Below are 22131 nucleotides of genomic sequence, written 5' to 3' on the forward strand. Positions count from 1 at the left end.
AAGAATTGTGAGATATAACCAAAAAATGACAAGTATCTATAGTTGTTTTACTATATTAGAATAAGAAAATTCTCTCTCTCTTCTTTCTATCTATACTCGGTCTCCTTTCTTTTTTTTCTCTCTACAAATCAACTACACACCACTTGAACACAAGACCACCACCACCTCACAGCCAACCAGCACAGTTAATAAAGAAAAACAAACAAAATTAACCAAAGACATAGAGAAACTACAACATCACCACTTACCATATCCTGCAACTTCATCACAAAGTTATACTTCCAAGATTTCATATCTTCCTCCTCGTCAACCGCAGGAGAAGAAGATGAGTTTACAGAGACAAGTGTATCGGATCTGGAAGCAAGACGCATGTTTCAAGCCCTGGACTGTAAGGAATGATGAGCATTATGCTCGTAATATCTTACATTTGAAATTGAAACCCTAGAAAGAACAATGACGGGACGTTATGAGTTGAATATGCATTTGGTTAGCTGTAGATATGTGAGCCCATCTGTTGTTGATTCAGATATATGAAGTTGGAAAATAAAAGCTATGCTTAGGGGTTGGAGGTTCCATCATTGACAACTCGGATAAAGATTAGTGTTTTTGGTGGTGGCTCGTCGGAGAAGAAACTGGTGGTGGCTCGCCGGAGAAGGGTCTGGGGATGGTGGCGGTATTGGACCGAGACTAAAGGAAGCGAAGTTGTTGTGCTGTAAAATATGGTGTTCATGGTTTATATAATGCTCCATAGATGAAGATGATTTGTTGTTGTGCCGCAAGAGATGAAGAAGTTTAGAAGGTTGTTGTGATGATTTGATGAAGAAGAATTTAGATATAGGTTTTTTATGATAATAAAAAATAAATGGGTCCATCTATTTTATTTTTTGAACGGGTTTAAACTCATTACCTATTATAGTTGGTTTTTTAATTTGTTTTATTTTTAAAATTAAGAGGTATTTTAGTTAAAAGTTGAAATGATCATTTTGCCTATCCCATGCCCTTCACATGCTTTCACTTAACGAACCATTTGGGTGACCATTAGGCTATTTGTTATGGTTTAACAAGTTTTGCTAGTTAAAACGATACGTCAACGCCACATCATTGACACGTATATAGTGAATTTTAACTAGTCAATATCTTAACTAGCGTTTATGGTTTAACTAGCAGACAATTAGTTCCTAATCATTGTTTAGTTTTATTCTTGTTTATCCTTTTTATTAAAATGCAAACAAAAATATTAATCTAAATAAACTGAATTTACTTAAGGAAAAACAGTGAAAGTAACAATAATATAACATTAAAAAACTAAAAATAATAATGCAAAAAATTTAATAATAATAAATAGAAAATAGAACATTGAAAACTTTTGTCTAGATGAGTTGAGTTATTCTACAAGGGTCAACAAAAATAATAACTGTGAGAAACCATAATTAGTTGACATGTGTCAAATAGGGACCATATGAAAAAAAATTGTATAAAAGTAATAGTACACATTTTCTATCTCCACATTTTTTTATCTTTAATATGAGTATAATTTTGTTATATATAAAAACATTAATTTTATAACATTGTCTCTTTTTTACTTACTGATTGTGTCTTTCTGTTTGTTATTATGTTTGTTAGCCATTATATCTTTCAACTGATCATTGTGTTTTTTTAAATACTAATAACACCATTCTGTAATAATATGTAAATATAATGAAAAATACCTACAAATTATGTAATACATATTACACAATAACCTAAAACGTAAAACACAATAATACATATAACACAATGGCCTGAAACGTAAAACACAATGGTAAATATATATAACACAATGACCTTAAACGTAAAACATAATGAAATCTATATATTACACAATGACTTGAACGTAATACACATTGAACATAATACTATTTTTCTTAAATTAAGTGAATGTTGAGCACAAAGACACAATGACGAACAAAAAAACACAATGACGTAATCTTTATTTTTAATTTTTATCTTTAATATGTGTACCAATTGAAAAATACAATGACCAAAATATATAACACAGTGCATAGAAAAGTTTTATTAAAAAACACAACGGACAACCAAATAACACAATATATAAAAACCCGCTAACTTTTTTTTTATAATTTTAGATAACAATATGATATTCATATTAAAGATAAAAAACGATTGTTATTATGGTGAAAAAAATTCTAAAAAAATGTCGTATGAAAAAGTTATAGACGTTTTAAAATGATGGAGGAATTGACATGCCTTGCATGTGGAGAGATAAAGTAATCATAAATGGGTTATTTAATTAATGCCCTTCTTTGTTTTTAAATTAATTTTCACCATACAATATAAGATCAATGGATTAAAATTCTTCTCACTTTTTTTTTATTTTTCTTGTACTTTGTATTTTAACTTTACCCTTGACTAGATATACATAGTTTTACATAAACTTTCTATTTTTGTCCTCTAGTATAATCTTTCGTATATTAGTAGAAATTGGGCTCACACCTCGCAGTGATCACCGCCTCAACCCCTTGAAAAACCATTAATAGCGCTGTGAATATATAAGCGCTTTGATGGCGCCGAAATTAAAATTGGTTGCATGATTTGGCGGCCAAAAAAAAGGTGACATGGCATATTAACGCCTTGGCATGAAGGCATAACAACTAGCCTTAGTGGAAAGGAATAAAAACGAGACAATTTTCCATTTAAAGGACATATAGTAAAAATAAATTTTTAAAAGACTCAATTCATAAATCGGCTATGTTTAAAGAACAAAAATTGTAATTCAGTCTAATTAAAACTAACGTTTTTCATTGGATGGACAAAATTTTAAAAATCTCATCCTCCTCTTTCCCTCCTTTGATATTTTGCAAAAATGTGATTGCTTCAAGTTTCAAGCTAAAGAACAATTTTCTAACATTTGTACCCTTGATTGTTTGATATATAGTAAATGGCCTATCGATTAGTAAAGAAAATGCTCAAGACTACGTTGTAATCGGTGTTAGCTTGCTAGCTGGATCGTCAATGTTACTTCTCACACTTATATGGGGAGTATGCTTCATCTGTGCCAAAAGGGAGTTCGATGAACCACGCAAAGTAAGGAATACAAGTATTAACCGGTTTGCATTCTTCATCTCTTCTTATAATTATGATCATTATCATTTTTATGCTGGATTTAATCTGCTTAGTAAATCCCTTAACACATATTTTAAACCATAAACAGGGTTTTTAAGTTAACAAGCATTGTCTTGGTACTTGTGTGTTATTACGAGTTACTGAATGTAAATAGTTTCACTTAAGCTTTTGTGTAGTCTATAACACCTCAGTCGACGACGGATTATCCATCAGGCGTACTTAGATTCTTTATCGCTCACAACACTATTAAAGTGACAATAATATTTAATTTATCAAAATTAAACTAGAGTACACAATTTGTCTTGAAAAGTAAATAGCATTATATCAATAAAGAAACAAGCAATATTCGTTAATAATAACCTTAACAGACCAACTACGTTTTCTTTGTCATTGCATTTAATCAACCTATAGCACGTTTAAAATAATATATTTTTGTCAACATTTAAGTTGATGATAATTCATAAGTTTGCCATACTATACGTAACATGAAAAAAAAAATAACAATTCACTTGTCATGATGTAGCGTTTCAACATAAACTAAATGAAAAAAAAAATTCATGTTCTATTTGACACAATGTCAAATTACTAGGGATAGATGAAAACCTCTGTTTTATTCGACATGTAATCGAATTACTAAGAAGTGCGGTTACCACCCGTCGGACCCTCCCACTTTAAGTATGAGTGCATGAGTCTTTTCCACCATAAAGCGATAAACATTTAGCATGAAATTCACAGAAATCATAAACAATATGAAGAAAAAGTAACATGCTAGACAATAGTGTGAATTGGTTTGCAAACATGTATCATGAAATAACAATGAAAGTTTGTAACTCACTACACCCAAAACAATGTAAAAATATGGAAAAAGGGAGTTATGAAAACTCACTTGATATGCTAAGCGAGTTAAAGATGAAGGATGCGCTTAGATGAGTGAAGCAGACAAATTTGGTTCAACGAGTGATCTAGAAAATATAAAACATTCTAGGTTCAATGAAAGTTCAAGATGAAACAAAAGGAACTGAAAAAGAATGGAGTATTCAACTCATCGTTTGGGATTTTAAACATTTTGCAAAGAAAATAAATATTTACTTTATAATTGTTCTAGATTTTTGGTTGTAAAGTATAATCTGTTAAGTTTTAATTTTATAAAAGTTTTTATAATAGTGATTAGTCAAGTCAATGTACATGACTCAATTCAAAGAGGGTGAAACGTGCCTAAAATGTAAGAAAAATAAATTAAGCGAGTAGCTCGGTTTTGATCGGACACAAACTCGACATTAAGTCAGGTTTGCTTCAACCATGAGAAAAATATTGAAAAGATTTTACTAAGATGAAATAACTAATTTATAAAACTTGAATATGTAAAAGTCTCAAACTTAACTGAACGGTTGTATAAGCGAACCGAGTTTGATTTTTTTGAACATACACCTCTACCAAATGGATTGTCAAGTCCCGTATCGATAATCAACACACGAATTAAATGAATAACTCTCGTTTATATTAATCAGAAAATCTTACTCAAAAAACTGATTACTGTAACGATTCCGACGAAACCAGGTATACCCTAACCGGTAGACGTTAGTTACGTCATATGTAATGTCGGGTACATGAGTTACCATGGTAATTATACGAGAATACATGGTTCATTGTATTGATTGTACGTGAATATATAATTCACCGTATTGAATATGCGATCAAACGATCGATAGTTATTGAAACCCGAATGAATCGATGGTTCAATTATAGACGAGATATATGATATTTAGTGATGTTACGAAGTATTAAAGCTTCGGGATAAGTGGATTAAAGCACAGAAAAAGGATTTCGATTTAATAGTACGTCGGTACGTTAAACGAAACCTTTAATACCAAACCGAGCAAGAGACGATCGATCAAGCCGAAAAAGATGCGTAATAACTAATAATATGACGTTTTAAGTTAATGAATGTCATGGTTTAAGTTTTTGAAGTTTTTAAATCGGTTTTATATAAATTTCATTTTTAAGCCGAAAACGACCATTTTAGCCTCATTTTAAGCCGAATTAAACGTTTAACCGAAAAACGAACTGAACCAGATTATCCAAAACATTATCCAGATTACGTAAATCCAAATGAGTGGCCATGAATGAATATGTGGGTCCCACCCCACCCTTTATGACTTCCGATCGGCCCCCCTTGGCCTTCATTTTCTTTTTTTTTTCTTTTTTCAATCAACAATCCACAAGCTTCATCAATTCCTCTCAATTTCATGAACTAAAAACCGAGATTTGGAGCAAGAAAACAAGGTAATGATCGAATTATATACGTTTCCATCTTCGTTTCTTGAGTTTGTTTGCAAGAAAATGAGGTTTCAAAGATGAAAACCGATTCTTGCATGATCAAGTGATGTATACGGGTTATACAAGGGATCTTGGTCCAAGAAAGGAGTTAAACGAACCGAAAACGAATTTTTACGGTTAAATCTTTGTTTTAGTATCATAACCGTAACCATGAAAGAAATGGCTTGATCGTGAGTGTAACTTGCTTGGTATTGTGGTATGTTGTTTGTAGGCTCTTTATTTAGTTGTAGATAAGGCGGAAAGATGAGATAATGTAATTTTGAAGTATATTAATGCATTCAGTTTTCTTTATAAACAATGTGGTTGATATCAGAGGTGTCTGTCGCATCCCGTTTACGTTTTCGCTGCGGTTGCGGGGTGTTACAGAACTTGGTATCAGAGCCATTGGTTATAAAAGAATTAGGATGTCTTTAAAAGATACCTAAAATATAACCAGTAGCTCAAGTATTATAGGATCTGAATATCAACTAATAATTTATAGTGACGAGGTCTGGATGAACTTGGATGGACAAGTGAGTTGTTATGGTCCGGAACATAATAACAGACTTGTCCGCACGAGGGAATTCAGGGGAAGTCACGGGGTACATTAATAGGTAAAAATGACAACATATGTGTAAAGTATATAATATTATTTATACGTGCTAAGGTGTATATACATATGTGCGTATCTTGTGGGTACAAGTATTGAGAAATAGGACCCGGATAAGGAACCGGGGAAGGAAATAATAAAAAGTACCGAGGATGCTGAGATTTCTAGAGCATCGGTTGATAATGAGTCTGACTTATTGGGCTATAGTTATGATAGTACCAAGTTAGATCTTCCGTTTGACATTAACCAGAAATATCTAGTAACCGTCACTCCCAACCAAAATTGATGAATCCCTTACCCTACCAACACCGGTACCGTATATCCTAATAACCCCAGATGTTCACCCGAACCGTCGACCCTCACGTACGGACGGATCCGTACCTGAACCCATTCTTATTCCATTAAGGTAAATAAATAAATAAAATAATAATAATAATAAATTTGATAATAAATCAGCAGATAAAAAAATAATGTATAGAAATATATATATGTATTTCTCACTCTCAAACATATGAGTCATACCATCTCCAAATCGAGAATTACCGATTTCAACGAACCTAGAACGCCTGAGGACATTGACTGAGCAAGTGATAGAATTTCCCATAATAGTAATTAATAATATTTGAAGGCAACCCATGTTGCGCGATTACCTTGAACCTTGCAACTCCCTATGTTATCCTTATATCCGTTAGATGCCTACGCCCATGTATGCTCGAATAGAATGATTACCCATACACAAAGAGGTGTTGGAGTCATTATAGCATAGTTGACTGTTCGTTCGTAGATGGTATACCGTGTATGCCGGATATACAAATAGACACAGATATTATAACTCCGTGGTACGTAATCATTTGGTGCTCACGGTGAGCATGTATCGGTTATGCTGACATGCAGAAGGATATTGAAATCATGAATATTAAACATTGATTTTTGTTGAGAAAGATCTATATGTCAGATGGTGACAAGGGTTATGAACTATATTTAGACGTTAACCGACGTCAGGTTAAGTCTATATGTTATTATATTTGTGGGACATATATACTAGATGCCGGTATGTGTAATATATATGATAATATTTGGTGTGTATGTGTACCTGTTGTTATGATTGAGCTGGTAACGAGTTATATGGTGAGATTAGTATTGATTACTGTGTACGGGATGAGTACGGCAGAATGACATAAAAAGAGTAACTCCAATGATGGAGATTGATATGATTCAGTTGATTGCTCAAAGATAGCAGATGATGATACCGAATGTTGTATCACAGATCACTGCTAGTGTTGATGCAAATGTGATCGCAGACTTATAGATCGAGCAATCACATGATTATGAATATTTCCAATTCTTAGTGTTATTACTAAGAGTGATAATGTCCCACCGGATACTATTGTGACTACAAGTATTAGTTATAAACTAAACATGGATAGTAGTCGTAATGAATTAGATCCGGTATGAAGGATATGTTGTTGTTTGTGGTAAGGAAATCATTAATAGTTACTGATGGTAAAGGGAGGAATAGATTAGCGAGTGGATAGAAAAGATCGAAATGGTTAAGGATATTGGTAAGAGTCTAAAACATTGTGTAGTGAAATATGCTACAGATATGTTGGTAGATTATGTTGTGTCGTGATGGAACACGATGGTACAAAATTATAGTTAGAAAATTTTTACTCAGATGATATGGTCAGAATTTAAAATTCTTGTGCTAGAGCACTTTTATTTGAGTAATTGAGTTCAGAGTTGGAAACTGAGCTATGGAAGATAGAAATGTTGTGTGCTGATCACTTAGAACACGCTAATCGTTTGAAGGAATTGTCATGTCTGATAACATGGCTAATTACTCCTGAAACTAAGCGAAGTGAGCGCTATATCGGGGACTAACTCCATCGATAACGAGTATAGTCAATCCTGTAAAACATACAACCTTCGGAAGGGTTGTGTCACAAGCCAGCATTGATATATTTGACTCTATGGGAAGCGGACTGGAAGGACGTTAGGTGAGACGTCGAGTGTTGAAGAAGAGAAATGATAAAGGTATAGTGCAAGATGGGCTTTTGAATAAGTAAGTATGTCCTACAACCCAGAATTATACTAAGACTAGTTCTGGTGTGAAAACATGAACCGCATGAAAGGTCCTTCCCTAAATGTGGAAAATATGGTTATCGGCAGGAAGAAGAATGTCGAGTGATAGTAGGCCACAGGTGTGGTAAAGATGGACGTAATGCCCCAATTGTAGAACCAATTGAAGCCATGTGAACCGGCGACCCCAACCCATTCGTGTACAACCACTCTGAACCCAACAGCTTCAATAACAATCCATCCAAAGAAATCAAAGGATGCCAAACAGTGGTACTTGCTATGAATGTGGCAATACAGAACGTTTCAAGAGAAATTGCCCAAGGTTGAACCAAGGTGTCGTTGGAAGACGAACCTCATGACAAGCATCAACCTCTGATCAAGCAAGGAGCCGTACTTATGGGAGTAATTCGAATGAAGCACGTCATGATCCAAAGGTGGTATTAAGTATGTTGTAATTTCAAATCAATAGGCACCAGTGATATTTTTACGGTCGTCGATAGTAGTTAATTCCTGTTAATCTCCTACCCTTTGGAAAGATACCGATTAGTGAAACCATAGAACCCTATACTGTAGAATCGCTAACGGTAAATCCCTAATGGTTAACTAAATTGTTCGGAATTGCCCTATTATTCTGAACGATTAATCCTTCCTTATCGACCTACGACCAGTAAAGTTAAGAAGTTTGACGTAACAGCTAACATGGATTGGCTAACTCAACATGAAGCTGAAATCAAATATGAAAAGAAGATGACTAGAAGCTCTCCTTCGGACGATGAAGCGATTAGATACAGAGAAAAGTGTACGGTATTATGTTACCACTCTAATCTCATCTTGAGGTGTTATAATATTTACGACAAGAAGACGTGGTATACTTAACAAACGCGATTGCCAAAGTATTTAAAAGAAAACATATAGAAGATATCCCGATGGTACGCGAATTCCACAAGTTTTCCCAGAAAAACTTCCTGGATTACCGCCAACCCGACAGGTCGAATTCAGAATCGATTTAATGCCTCAAGCTGGCCCTGTTGCTAAAGCACCCTACCGACTTGCACCGTCTGAAATGCAAGAATTTTTGGATAAGGTTTTATACGACCTAGTTAGTCACCATGGGGTGCACCAGTGTTATTGAGAAATGAAGGACGAAAGTGTTAGGATATGTATTGATTACGGAAAATTGAATAAAGTGACGATCAAGAATAGGTATTCACTTCTTCGATGTAAACGATCTGTTTAACCAACTACAAAGGGTGATTTATTTTTAGAAAATTGATCTTAGATATAGTTATCGCCAAATGAAAAATCCAAGAAGAGGACGTTGCAACAACAGCGTTTCGGACTCGCTACGGCCATTATGAATTTTTAGTTATGCCTTTCGGGATAACAAATGCGCCGGCAGCGTTCATGAAACTCATGAACCGAGTCGGTAAACTTTATTTTGACAAATTTGTCATAGCATTAATTGATGATATTTTGATATATTTGCAACGTAAGGAAGAGCACGAACGACGGTTAAGGAAAATTGTGGAAGTGTTAAAGCAAGATGAGCTATACGCGAAGTTTTCGAAATGTGATTTTGAATAAAGAAGGCATAATTCCTTGGTCATGTTGTAAAGCAACAAGGATTTCACATAGATCCAAATAAGATAGAAACCATTAAAATTGGCAGTCACCCAAGGCGCCATAGGGAATGCGCCAATTTTTAGGACTAGCCGGAGATTATCAGCGGTTTATTGAAGAATTTCTAGCATTACCCAACTCATAATCCTTTTTACAACGCAAATGTACAAATTTTATAGATGATAAGAGACCGCAGTCTCATATTCAACGAAAGAAGGGTCGAGTCGTTAAACGATTATGACTGTGACATCCGTTATCACCCCAGCAAGGCTAACGTCGTAGCCGATGTCTTGAGTAGGAAAGATCGGATTAAGCCATTGCGAGTGCGAGCACTGGGGATGATAGTCCAGTCGAATCTTTCGGACCTGATTCGAGTCGCTCAACGTGAGACGTTGAAAGAGGAACAATTGGAAAAGAAGGAATCTTATGGCAATGAGGAGAATTTCGAACATCGCGTGGACTAAATTCTCTACTTCAAAAAAATCGGGTTTGGATCCCGACTCTCCATGACCTTCGTGAATTAATCATTGACGAAGCGCATAGATCGAAATAATCCATACATCCGGGATCGGATTTGACTATCGATGATACGGATATCTGAAAGGATTTTTATTAATGGTCGAGTTTGGAGAAAGATATGGTTACGTGTGTTGGTGAATATTGAGTTATACAAGAGATAAGGCTGTACACCGAAAACCCTAGGGAACGCCACAACGACAGAAAATTCGCCAATGATAGTGGGAATAAATTACAATGAATTCTTGCCCAAATTCCTGATGGTGAAATGGTATCTCGTCGTGGAGTGCCATTTTCAATTATCTCAGATCAAAATAGTCATCCTACTTCCATTATTGGAAGGCGGGGAAGGAAGCATCGAGAGCTTGAAGCTTTATATGGGTGAAGTAATTATCACCAATTTGTTAAATTAAAAATGGGCGTCAGTCAGGACATAAAATTTGAATTGATTCGAGAAACAACCAATCGGATTTATAATATTTAAGACAAGTTGAAAGCAGCGCGTGATTGGCAAAGGGTTTATGCCAACGTTCAAAGGAAACCATTGTCCCAGAATAGAGGTGACAAGGCATTTTAAGGCATCACCTTAGAGAAAGGTGATATGAGGTTTGGCAAAACCGAAAATAGCTTCTTAATAAATTGGACCCCATGAGAACTATCTCCATGGTTGGTCATTTAGTTTATCGATTAAAGTACTCTAGGGGCTAAGTACTATACAGGATATTTTGCCATGTATACGAATTGAAAAGTGCCTAAGCGATGAGGCAACGAAAGTACTAGTAATAGAGGTACTCATAGAAGACATGCTTGATATCATAACTAATTCCGTAGAGATAGTAGACGGGAAAACTAAACAGTTTGGACATACCAAGCTTTATTAATTAAGATTAAGTGGAATTAACAGCGAGGACCAGATTATACTTGGTAACGCGAGGTTGAATTCTGAAGGAAAAACCCCCACCTTTCTCTCGAAGGGAGATAGAGGGCGTGTAAAATTTTGAGGACGAAATTTCTTAACGGGGGGAGAATGTAACGATTCCGACGAAACCAGGTATACCCTAACCGGTAGACGTTAGTTACGTCATATGTAATGTCGGGTACATGAGTTACCATGGTAATTATACGAGAATACATGGTTCATTGTATTGATTGTATGTGAATATATAATTCACCGTATTGAATATGCGATCAAACGATCGATAGTTATTGAAACCCGAATGAATCGATGGTTCAATTATAGACGAGATATATGATATTTAGTGATGTTACGAAGTATTAAAGCTTCGGGATAAGTGGATTAAAGCACAGAAAAAGGATTTCGATTTAATAGTACGTCGGTACGTTAAACGAAACCTTTAATACCAAACCGAGCAAGAGACGATCGATCAAGCCGAAAAAGATGCGTAATAACTAATAATATGATGTTTTAAGTTAATGAAAGTCATGGTTTAAGTTTTTGAAGTTTTTAAATCGGTTTTATATAAATTTCATTTTTAAGCCGAAAAACGACCGTTTTAGCCTCATTTTAAGCCGAATTAAACGTTTAACCGAAAAACGAACTGAACCAGATTATCCAAAACATTATCCAGATTACGTAAATCCAAATGAGTGGCCAAGAATGAATATGTGGGTCCCACCCCACCCTTTATGACTTCCGATCGGCCCCCTTGGCCTTCATTTTCTTTTTTTTTTCTTTTTTCAATCAACAATCCACAAGCTTCATCAATTCCTCTCAATTTCATGAACTAAAAACCGAGATTTGGAGCAAGAAAAACAAGGTAATGATCGAATTATATACGTTTCCATCTTCGTTTCTTGAGTTTGTTTGTAAGAAAATGAGGTTTCAAAGATGAAAACCGATTCTTGCATGATCAAGTGATGTATACGGGTTATACAAGGGATCTTGGTCCAAGAAAGGAGTTAAACGAACCGAAAACGAATTTTTACGGTTAAATCTTTGTTTTAGTATCATAACCGTAACCATGAAAGAAATGGCTTGATCGTGAGTGTAACTTGCTTGGTATTGTGGTATGTTGTTTGTAGGCTCTGTATTTAGTGGTAGATAAGGCGGAAAGATGAGATAATGTAATTTTGAAGTATATTAATGCATTCAGTTTTCTTTATAAACAATGTGGTTGATATCAGATGTGTCTGTCGCATCCCGTTTACGTTTCCGCTGCGGTTGCGGGGTGTTACAATTACAAACCTCAAACCCTAACTTGGTTTGACACTTGATGAACCCTAACTCGGTTACACCAAACTCACCCTCTCTAATGTCTAACCATAACTCGGTTTATATAGACTAACCTAACTTGTTAGCCAAGACATTACCAAATATAATAAACCTTAACTCTTGGTTTGGGCCTTACACTTGACCCAACAATCACCCCCGCAATTGTTGTACCCGAGTCACCCAACTCACCCCTTAATTTCCTACTCGAAATAGACGTGTCTTCAACTTCACGCTTGTCATCATTCTCATGATTCTCCCGAGGATTTTCATGATCTCTTGCAATGTTCTTTCGGCTCAACTTGGCTAGAAGACACACTTGCTTCGTTTGATCATTAGACGCCTTCCCTTGGACTTGAATCACTTCCTTGACCACGCGTTTAGTTTCTTGAACTCTCTTCTTTGGACTTTGAATTTTGGAACTTAGATCTTTGATTGGAATCTGACTCGTTACCGGCTCGTCTTCTTTTAGTCCAATTATTTGAAGATCCCTACCTGCAAAATTCTTCATTCCAATAATAGTTCGTTTACCGGGACTTTTTATCTTGAGATTGATCTTGTACAATCGATTCTTGGTCCTTGTCACCTTCATCAAAAGCTTACCTATATCATCTTTAATGGTTAGCAAATCGTGTTTCATGTGAATCTCGCATCCACCTTCCGTTGCTTGACCAAGACTTATGATATTGCACTGTAGGCTCGGAATGTAGTAGACATCGGTCAACAAACGTTGCTCCCCCGTTTTTCCTTCAATTAAGACCTACCCTTTTTCCCGAATATCAATACAAGATTCATCTCCGAACTTCACCTTTCCCGTGACTTGTTCATTCAATTCATTAAAATACGCTTTATTACCCTTCATGTGATTCGATGCTCCGTTGTCGAGATATCAAACATCTTTTTCCATCGGCTCGGTTTCGAAACACTTTAGAATCACACCATCTTCATTCAGAAAAACCGTTTTCTGATCTCCTTTTATCATAAATAAACTTGGATCAAAATCATCAATTTTGTTCAAATTAGATTCTTCCTTTTTCTTCATACGTTCCGGACACGAAGATGCAAAATGACCGAACTCATCACAACGGTAACACTGAACCTGTGAAATATCCTTCCTTCTTCATTGACGATCCTTTCTTTGACCCGTATACCTTGACCCACGATGTTGACTATCTCGGTTGTCAAAACCATCTTGATCTTCATCATCTCGATATAGACCTCCGTTTTCAGGGCCTTTTCCACGTCCCCGTGAACTCGGCCAACCCTTACCTCGGCTACTGGACTGATCATATGACTTCCCTTTGTAATTACTTTCTGTCCGATTAAAAAGTAATTAACCTTGTGAATTTGAAGCGCGTTCTCTCCCTCGTAGACGTTCCTCAAACGCCTTAAGTCTTCCAACAACATCTTCAAACCTCATACTATCGAGATCAACCGTTTGCTCGATTGAGGCTACCAAGTTGAAGTATTTGTCTGGAACCGCGTCAAGTAACTTTTTCACCAATACATCTTTCTTGAATACGTGACCAAGATCTGTTGCCTTTGAAACCATACCGGTTATATTTCCCACAAACTGATCAACAGTCTCGTCTTCCGCCATCTTGAGTTTCTCAAATTCACTTTTCAACGTTAGCAGTCGAGCCTTTTGAACTCGCTCAGCCCCATCAAACTGTGCCTTCAAATCCGCCCATATTTCTCGAGCATTCTTGTATTGAGAAACCTGAAGAAGAATATTACCTTCCATAACTTGGAACAAAAACGACCTTGCCGTTTTATTCTTTTTCGCATCAATAGCCGAACCCTCATTCAGTTGAACAACTTCCCATAACTCTTGATCATCTAAGATCGCTTCCACCACAATCGCCCATGTGATGTAATTAGTTCCGTTAAGTTTTGAAACATGCAGCGATATTTTCCACTCGCTTTGGGTTGGATTACCGGCTCTTCTTTATCACCTGCCATTGACGTTTTCGAACATCCTTGTTCCACTACGTTGGAACAAATACATACAACTCAGTCTGAACAACTTTTCAGAACCGAACCCATTTGCTCGAAAACTAAATCAAACTTTGGTTAAAACCTATCTCGTTTAACCCAATAAAATACAAACTCTGAATTGAACCGTCTTGTTCAACTCAAATAAAACCAACAATAATGATTAAACCATCTTGTTTAACTGAATAGAACTTAACCAAGAAACAAAATAACAAACCAACCTTTGGTTTTATTTTTCTTGTTTGAATTCACGTCACCGCAAAAAAAAATAAAAAAGACTCCTTTGACTTTTGCGTTTCCTTGTACACAAAAGAATACTGTGAAACTTGTCCACAAAAGTCAAAAATAACTTTTTCTTCTCGTATATGCTAGACAACCACAGCAATCAATTAAAACCCAAATAGGAGCTTTGACTTGTAACTTCGATGAAAAGAAAACCACTTTTCCTTTTATTTATTTAACCGTAAAGCCAATTAACTCACACAAACAATTTTCGATCAAAACCTTTTCACGCCGAACACTCTTAGCCAGCCAACACCCTGATCCAAAACCAACTTGTTTCCTAGTTGTCGCCGTACAAACAATCTACCCGTTGCCTGCCACCAATCTCCGATTATCGATTTTTTGAACTTGACTCTGATACCAATTCAAGTCCCGTATCGATAGTCAACACACGAATTAAACGAATAACTCTCGTTTATATTAATCAGAAAATCTCACTCAAAAAACTGATTACAAACCTCAAACCCTTACTTGGTTTGACACTTGATGAACTCTAACTCGGTTACACCAAACTCACCCTCTCTAATGTCTAACCATAACTCTGTTTATATAGACTAACCTAACTTGCTAGCCAATACATTATCAAATATAATAAACCTAACTCTTGGGTTGGGCCTTACACTTGGGCCAAACAACAATTGACCCAACAGATTGTTGATACAAGTATGATGTTTTAAACGATGTATTATACATAAAACAAAATTGTTATTGCCTGAAAAGTGAAACTAAATTGAGAGGCTTGAAGAACTTGAACAATTGAACAAGTTTGACTTTGATAAGTCAAAGTATGCAAAACACCAAAATTTGAGAGCAAAATGATGAATTTTCATGAATTTTGTTATGGAAAGTGTTTAGCAGAGGTAGAGACCTTTTTATATAGCCACTAATTCGTTAACAACAAGGTTAGATGAATTAGTTAAAAAGGTTAGTCAAAGAGCGAGTCTTATGGGCCAAATCAAGGAATTAGTCTAATTGAAGAGATCTAAGAATATAATGATGATGGAGACTTGTCTAAATTCACGAAATATCATCAAAACGAGGCCAATAGCAAAAAAAAAGGCGAAAATCGGTGGAAAGGATGACCAACCGCGGGTTCAGCTCGTAACAGTTGCTTTAAGTGCCCGTCATGCATTGCGCCCAAAGGACTTGGGCGAATCGTTTGCATAGCACGATGTATTCACATTTCGTGACAAAAAAAATGTGAACTATATATATTAGGGTTGTGCAACGGTTCAAAATTGAACCGAACCGAAACCATTAAATGATAAATGTAAGAACCGGACCTAGACCGTATTTTTAATGGTTTTGGTCCGGTTCAGAATCAAGTTAAACAGTTCTTGTGTAAACGGTTCTTGTTGGAACCGATTTTCAATTAAACATCTAAATATAAACTATTAAAAGGTGCAAGAAACAAGCTACAATCTAGAAAATAAAACATTATCATATCAACATATTATATTTTAATAGATGGGATTCAGAATAGATTAGAATGACTCAAAATATTACAGAAAACAATTATATCTTAAAACATATTTAGGGCAGTGGAAGATGTTTATCATTAAGGGATTCTATATAACCGGGAAAGTGAGAACGTGGATGGTCGCTAGTACATGGAAGTTGAAAGCCTACTAAAGATATAAGATTTTAAATATAATCTTCAAAGTTTAAATCTAACCCGGTTCTAGCGGTTCTATTACTGGAACCGCCGGTTCTAACCGGAACCGAACCGGGAACCATTTTCGTCCAAATTTAAGAACCAGAACTGAACCCGAAATACAAAAATACGATTCGGTTCCGGTTCCCGGTTGTGGAGGTTCGGAATCACGAATTGCTCACCCCTAACTGACATATTGTACATTTTGTGTAACAATATGGAATTTATGTATATGAATGTGTATGATGCCCAAGCATCCATATGATGATTCTTATGACCACAAATTAATTTGTATAATAAAAATTTTTACTAGTTCAAACGCTATTAGTATATTGTATGTAACGATTAAACAATAACAAAAATATCGTAAAAAAGGCCAAAACAAGAATTTAATCACTAATTGCATTATATGGATGTCTAAGACCTATTTAGATTGTGCAAAAATGGAAATTCGGATGTTGAAGTTTCAAGCCCTAGTATAATGATAATTGGATTTCAGAGAGTTTTGCAGCAGTTGAGAGTGAAAACAGATAAAAAGGACGCCCAAAAAGGTTATGGAAAGACGAGTATAACCTCATTTTCTCCTCAACTGGTTTGGTATTGAATGTTAGAGTCAAAATAGGGGGTTATAGATGATTGCAAAACATGTTTTGAGTCAAAGGAGTGCCTAGATGCATAGGAAACAACTCAAAACCATTCTAGAGGTTAAAACTAGTGATTATAGGGAGTTATCATTATGAGTCAAGTCAGATGACTAGCTCATAACCGAAATCAGAGTCGCGTCACTGCGTATGCGTTGAGTTGCTTGTCGCGCGCGTAAGGGGTTTACCCTTATCGTGTCACGAAATGCCGGAGTACAAACTGTCGCTCGTCGCTAGCCACAACGAGACTAGAAAGTTTAGATTTTTGACAATTCTAGCCCCTGGCCTTGCTTAACCACGCTTATATATTAAAATATAACCAAAATAACATATGTAACTTGTATAAAACTTGAATACAACATGTAATGACAACATAAATGGTAACATAGAATTTCCATTGATTTATTGATTGGATAACAGATTAAATTATATTGAATAACAAAATGGATCGAGTTACAAATATGGAAATTTGACGGATGTCACACGGGTTCTTTCAAACACTAGAATCCCCATCTAAGTGTCTTTAGATTGCTTGCGTAGGCTGGTATTCTCCATATTTTGCTATTACGAATACATTTGGCCCAAGTTTCGATCTCTTGATCCTCTCTCTTGCATAAAATAGTTGAAAACTCTTTGCCAAAGTATTCTCCATATTTTGCTATTACGAATACATTTGGCCCAAGTTTCGATCTCTTGATCCTCTCTCTTGCATAAAATAGTTGAAAACTCTTTGCCAAAAACCCAACGTAGGTTGTTTCATGGGGTCCAAGTTATCGAAAACATAAAACCAAGTGTTTGCTAACACCACTTCTTCATAGCTATAGGTCTTGGAGTTCTCTTAATTCTCGGGAAAAATATAGATTTTTTTAAAAAAATTTAAGAGCATAGAGTTGCTAGAGTATTTGCTAAAATATTGCTTGTTTGAACGGTTTCCCCAAGCCCACTCAGCCTCCTCTAGGAACGTTTATTATACTTGATTTATTATCGTTGCATATAAGATATATTACAAGTTTAACCTAATCTATGAATCGTACTTTTTATATATACATCCTATTAACATTCTCATAAACTATGTCACTAATATCTCATTACCTTAATTTTAGTTATTATGAGCTCTTAATTGTAATCTTAATTGTAATTTATTCTATATTCTTTCATCTTCTCATGTAGTATATATATATATATATATATATATATATGCATAGTATCAAGACATCAAATCAATCACTGTTGAAAACATCTTTTTTTCCATATGCCATGACAACCTATGGTAATAACACCCCCCCATCCAAATCATCCATCCAGTCCACATCGTTTTCCCCTTACTAACATCTTCAACTCCGCTAGTGTGCGATTGAACCACGATAACTTTCTTTCATGGAAGCATCAAATACTATTCTAAGAACTGGGTCTCCTCGAGCACATCTCACCCGGACCCTCGGTCTCCACCGATGACCACACCGAGTGGGATAGCAACGATGGATATGTTTGTGGTTGTATTAATACCACTCTTATCCCTCCATTGAACATCTCACCGTGGGTACCGCCACTACCTCTGAACTTTGGTCCGTTATAGAAGCCTTTTTTTTCGATCAGGTGTTTGCCAAGAAATCTCAATACAAAACTCAGTTTCAACTTCTTAAACAGAATAATCAAAACATCACAACCTACTCTGATGCAGCCAAAAAATTGGCTGACTAGTTGTAATCCGTTGGTGACCCAGTCACCAATGAAGATCTCGTGTCACAAGTTCTCCTTGGTCTCAATTCACCTTCCTTTGATGTCTTTGTCCTTAATATTGAGAAGTCTGAAACTCCACCCTCATTTGACTAGTTACGATCCAAATTATTTGTGTACGAGGAACATCTCCATCAACAACAATAAAATCGCATACCTCTTGTCGCCATGGCGGCTTCCAATAATAATAACAATTCACCCACCAATAACAATCACTCACCCTCAAATCTTCAACTCCGAAATCTATGTCAAATGTTCAAGAAGACAAGTCATGAAGCACCTACTTGTCACTATTGTTACACCCAATCTGATTCCTCCACTGGTTCCCGCAACAACAACCATACTTTCAGCCGTTATACAGACAATCGACGTGGTGGACTGACCACCTATAGGGTTCGCGCTTGCCCCTCTAGTTCTCGCCGGTCTCCACCACTGTTTCCAGCATATCACACCAATCTTCATGACACCATACAATCGTTTCCCCCACCCAATTTCGGCATGAAATTCGGGTTGATTCATCCTATGGTCACCATTCACCTACCTCCAACTCCAACCCAAAGCCTAGCCCCCATGTTGACCGTATGCATATGGATCCTCGTGCTAACTCCTTTTCTAACTTCTATACACATCAACATATGGGGCTCCCCTGGCCTGAGTAACACCAACCTTCAGCCCACCAACTCACTCACAAATAATTATCATGCCAATATACTATCTCATCCGAACCTTTTCCTACTTTTTTCAAGACCTATCACATTTTGATCTATTTGAACACAAAACATCCAATTCCACCCATGATAATAACTAACTTCCTACCTCCAACCGATGGTAACCAACGGTTGTCGCTATCCACTGTTCCTACCTCCTTTTTGGTTACTACTATCATGCCAACCTTTTCTGAAATATGTGATGAAGTGGATAGTTGGATTTCCTATTCGGGGGTTACCACCCATGTGGAAACTAATGTTAACATGGTTGATCATGTTACTCCGTATCTTGGTTCCGAAGAAGTAATAGTGGTTAATGGTATGGCATTAAAAATAACTCATATTGGACATACCACACTTACCCTTTCCAATCATAAACTTTTCTTAAAAAATGTTTTAATCCTTCCTAATCTCTATAAAAATTTATTATCTATCACACAATTAGTTCGTGATAACCCGATTTCCGTTAATTTCTCACATTTTGTTTTATCTTACATACTTTGCAGGGGACGCTCATCCACCACCTCCAACCATTCTAGCTCTACTCTTTCGTTGCTCAGATTTCCAAGAGTCACATGTTTTGGCACAATTGATTAGGGCATCCTTCTAATAATGTTTTTAGTCGTATTTCTTTTCCTTTTGTTACTTGTTCTTAGAATGTAATAAAAGCTGTGTGACTTGCAATATGTCTAAATCAACCAGATTACCTTTTAAACTATCACTAAAATGAAAGTACTCAACCATTAAATATTATTCATTGTGATATTTGGGGACCTCCCCAATTACATCACGATCTAATTATCGTTACTTCATTATCTTTATCGATGACTATAGTCTATTTACATGGATGTATCCCCTAACCTACCGCTCCCAAGCCATTGACACCTTTCGACACTTCAAAATTTAGTCAAAAATCTGTTTTCAAAAACTAGTCAGCATCTTCAGTGTGATGATGCTCCTAACCTACCGCTCCCAAGCCATTGACACCTTTCGACACTTCAAAATTTAGTCAAAAATCTGTTTTCAAAAACTAATCAGCATTTCAGTGTGATGATGCTCCTGAATTTATGCATGGTTCCATGGCAACCTTTCTCTCTAGTTGTGGAATTTAATACCTTGGTTCATGCCCTTACACACCCCAACAAAATGAAGTTATCGAACGAAAGAACCGACATCTTTCTGAAACTGCTCGGGTTCTTCTTATTCATTTAATCTACCCAAGACTTAATGCTATGATACCTTTGCCACATCAACATTTCTAATCAATCACCTACCGTCCCCAACTTTTGAGTATCTTTCTCCTTATGAACTTTTGTTTCAAACCAATCCCAATTACACGCATCTACCAACATTTGGTTGTCTTTATTATCCCTTTCTTGGTGATATTTATCAAGACAAACTTTCACCCAAGTCATTCCTTGCATCTTTCTCGGATATGCTTCTGACCATTTTGGTTATTTATGTCATGATCCCACATCTGGTCGCACATATAATTCCCGGCATGTTGTTTTCCATGAAACAACCTTCACTATACCCACCCCACATACCCCCCCTTCTGCCACCACCACTATACCTCACCTATAAACACTTCTGTACTTTCATCCTTCCACGTTCACCTTGTCACAACCATTATCTTCCACATCCTCTACACCGTCAACTACCGCACCCACCATCCCCTTCGCCACCACCGTCTTCAACAAATAAACATATTATGATCACACACACATTTAACACTCGTTGGACCAGGACCTTCCCTGATCATGTGCTTTTTCCCGCCTCCTCGTCTACAATCAGTGAACCATCCACCTTTACACAAGAAAATGAAAATCAACCTTGGCGCGATGCTATGTATTCAAAAATTCAAGCTTTCCATTACAATCACACATGGGATTTAGTTCTCGGCTCCCCCTGGGAGCAATGTTGTTGGTTTTAAATGGGTTTACCGTCTTATATATAACTCTGATAGTTATGTTAATCGCTACAAGGCGTGCTTAGTTGCTAAGGGATTTCATCATACTGAAGGAATATATTATAATGAAACATTTAGTCTTGTGGTAAAACCCACTACCATTAGATTAATTTTGTCTGTTGCGTTCTCTCGTGAATGGGATATTCGACAAGTTGATGTTAATAATGCCTTCCTTAATGGGATCTGTCTGAGACCGTCTACATGTCTCAACCCCCTAGTTTCACTGATGCCATTCGTCCTCATAATGTGTGTCTTCACAAAAATGCAATTTATAGTCTTAAGCAGGCACCGCATTCATGGTTTTCCAAACTGTCATCAACTCTTCGGGAATTTGACTTCAGATAATACTTGTCTAACTCCGCCTTATTTGTTTACAATCTCAACTCTATTTTCTGCTATGTTCTAGTGTATGTTGATGATGTTATCTTTACTGGAAATCAAAACGGTTTTATTAATACTCTAATCAGCCGTCTACACTCTCGCTTTGCACTAAAAGATCTAGAAAAGTTAACAGTTTCCTAGGTATACAAGCCACCTTTACCGAAAATACTCTTCACGTATCCTAAAGCTGGTATCTTCAGAACATTCTCATATGAACTGGTCTAAGTCACTGCAAACCATTACCCACACTAGTAAGTGTTGGTTTATATAC

The 22131-nt window shown here is 36.2% G+C and overlaps 1 pseudogene; it reads left to right on the top strand.

Annotated features, from left to right (window-relative positions):
- LOC143584685 (sodium/calcium exchanger NCL2-like) overlaps positions 1 to 22131 on the top strand; it is a 32849-nt pseudogene that overhangs the window by 3443 nt on the left and 7275 nt on the right.

The sequence above is a fragment of the Bidens hawaiensis genome, unplaced genomic scaffold, assembly GCF_021521415.1.
Source record: "Bidens hawaiensis isolate Kalapana, Puna unplaced genomic scaffold, B.hawaiensis_p1.1 tig00033228_1, whole genome shotgun sequence".
Lineage (NCBI taxonomy): Eukaryota > Viridiplantae > Streptophyta > Magnoliopsida > Asterales > Asteraceae > Bidens > Bidens hawaiensis.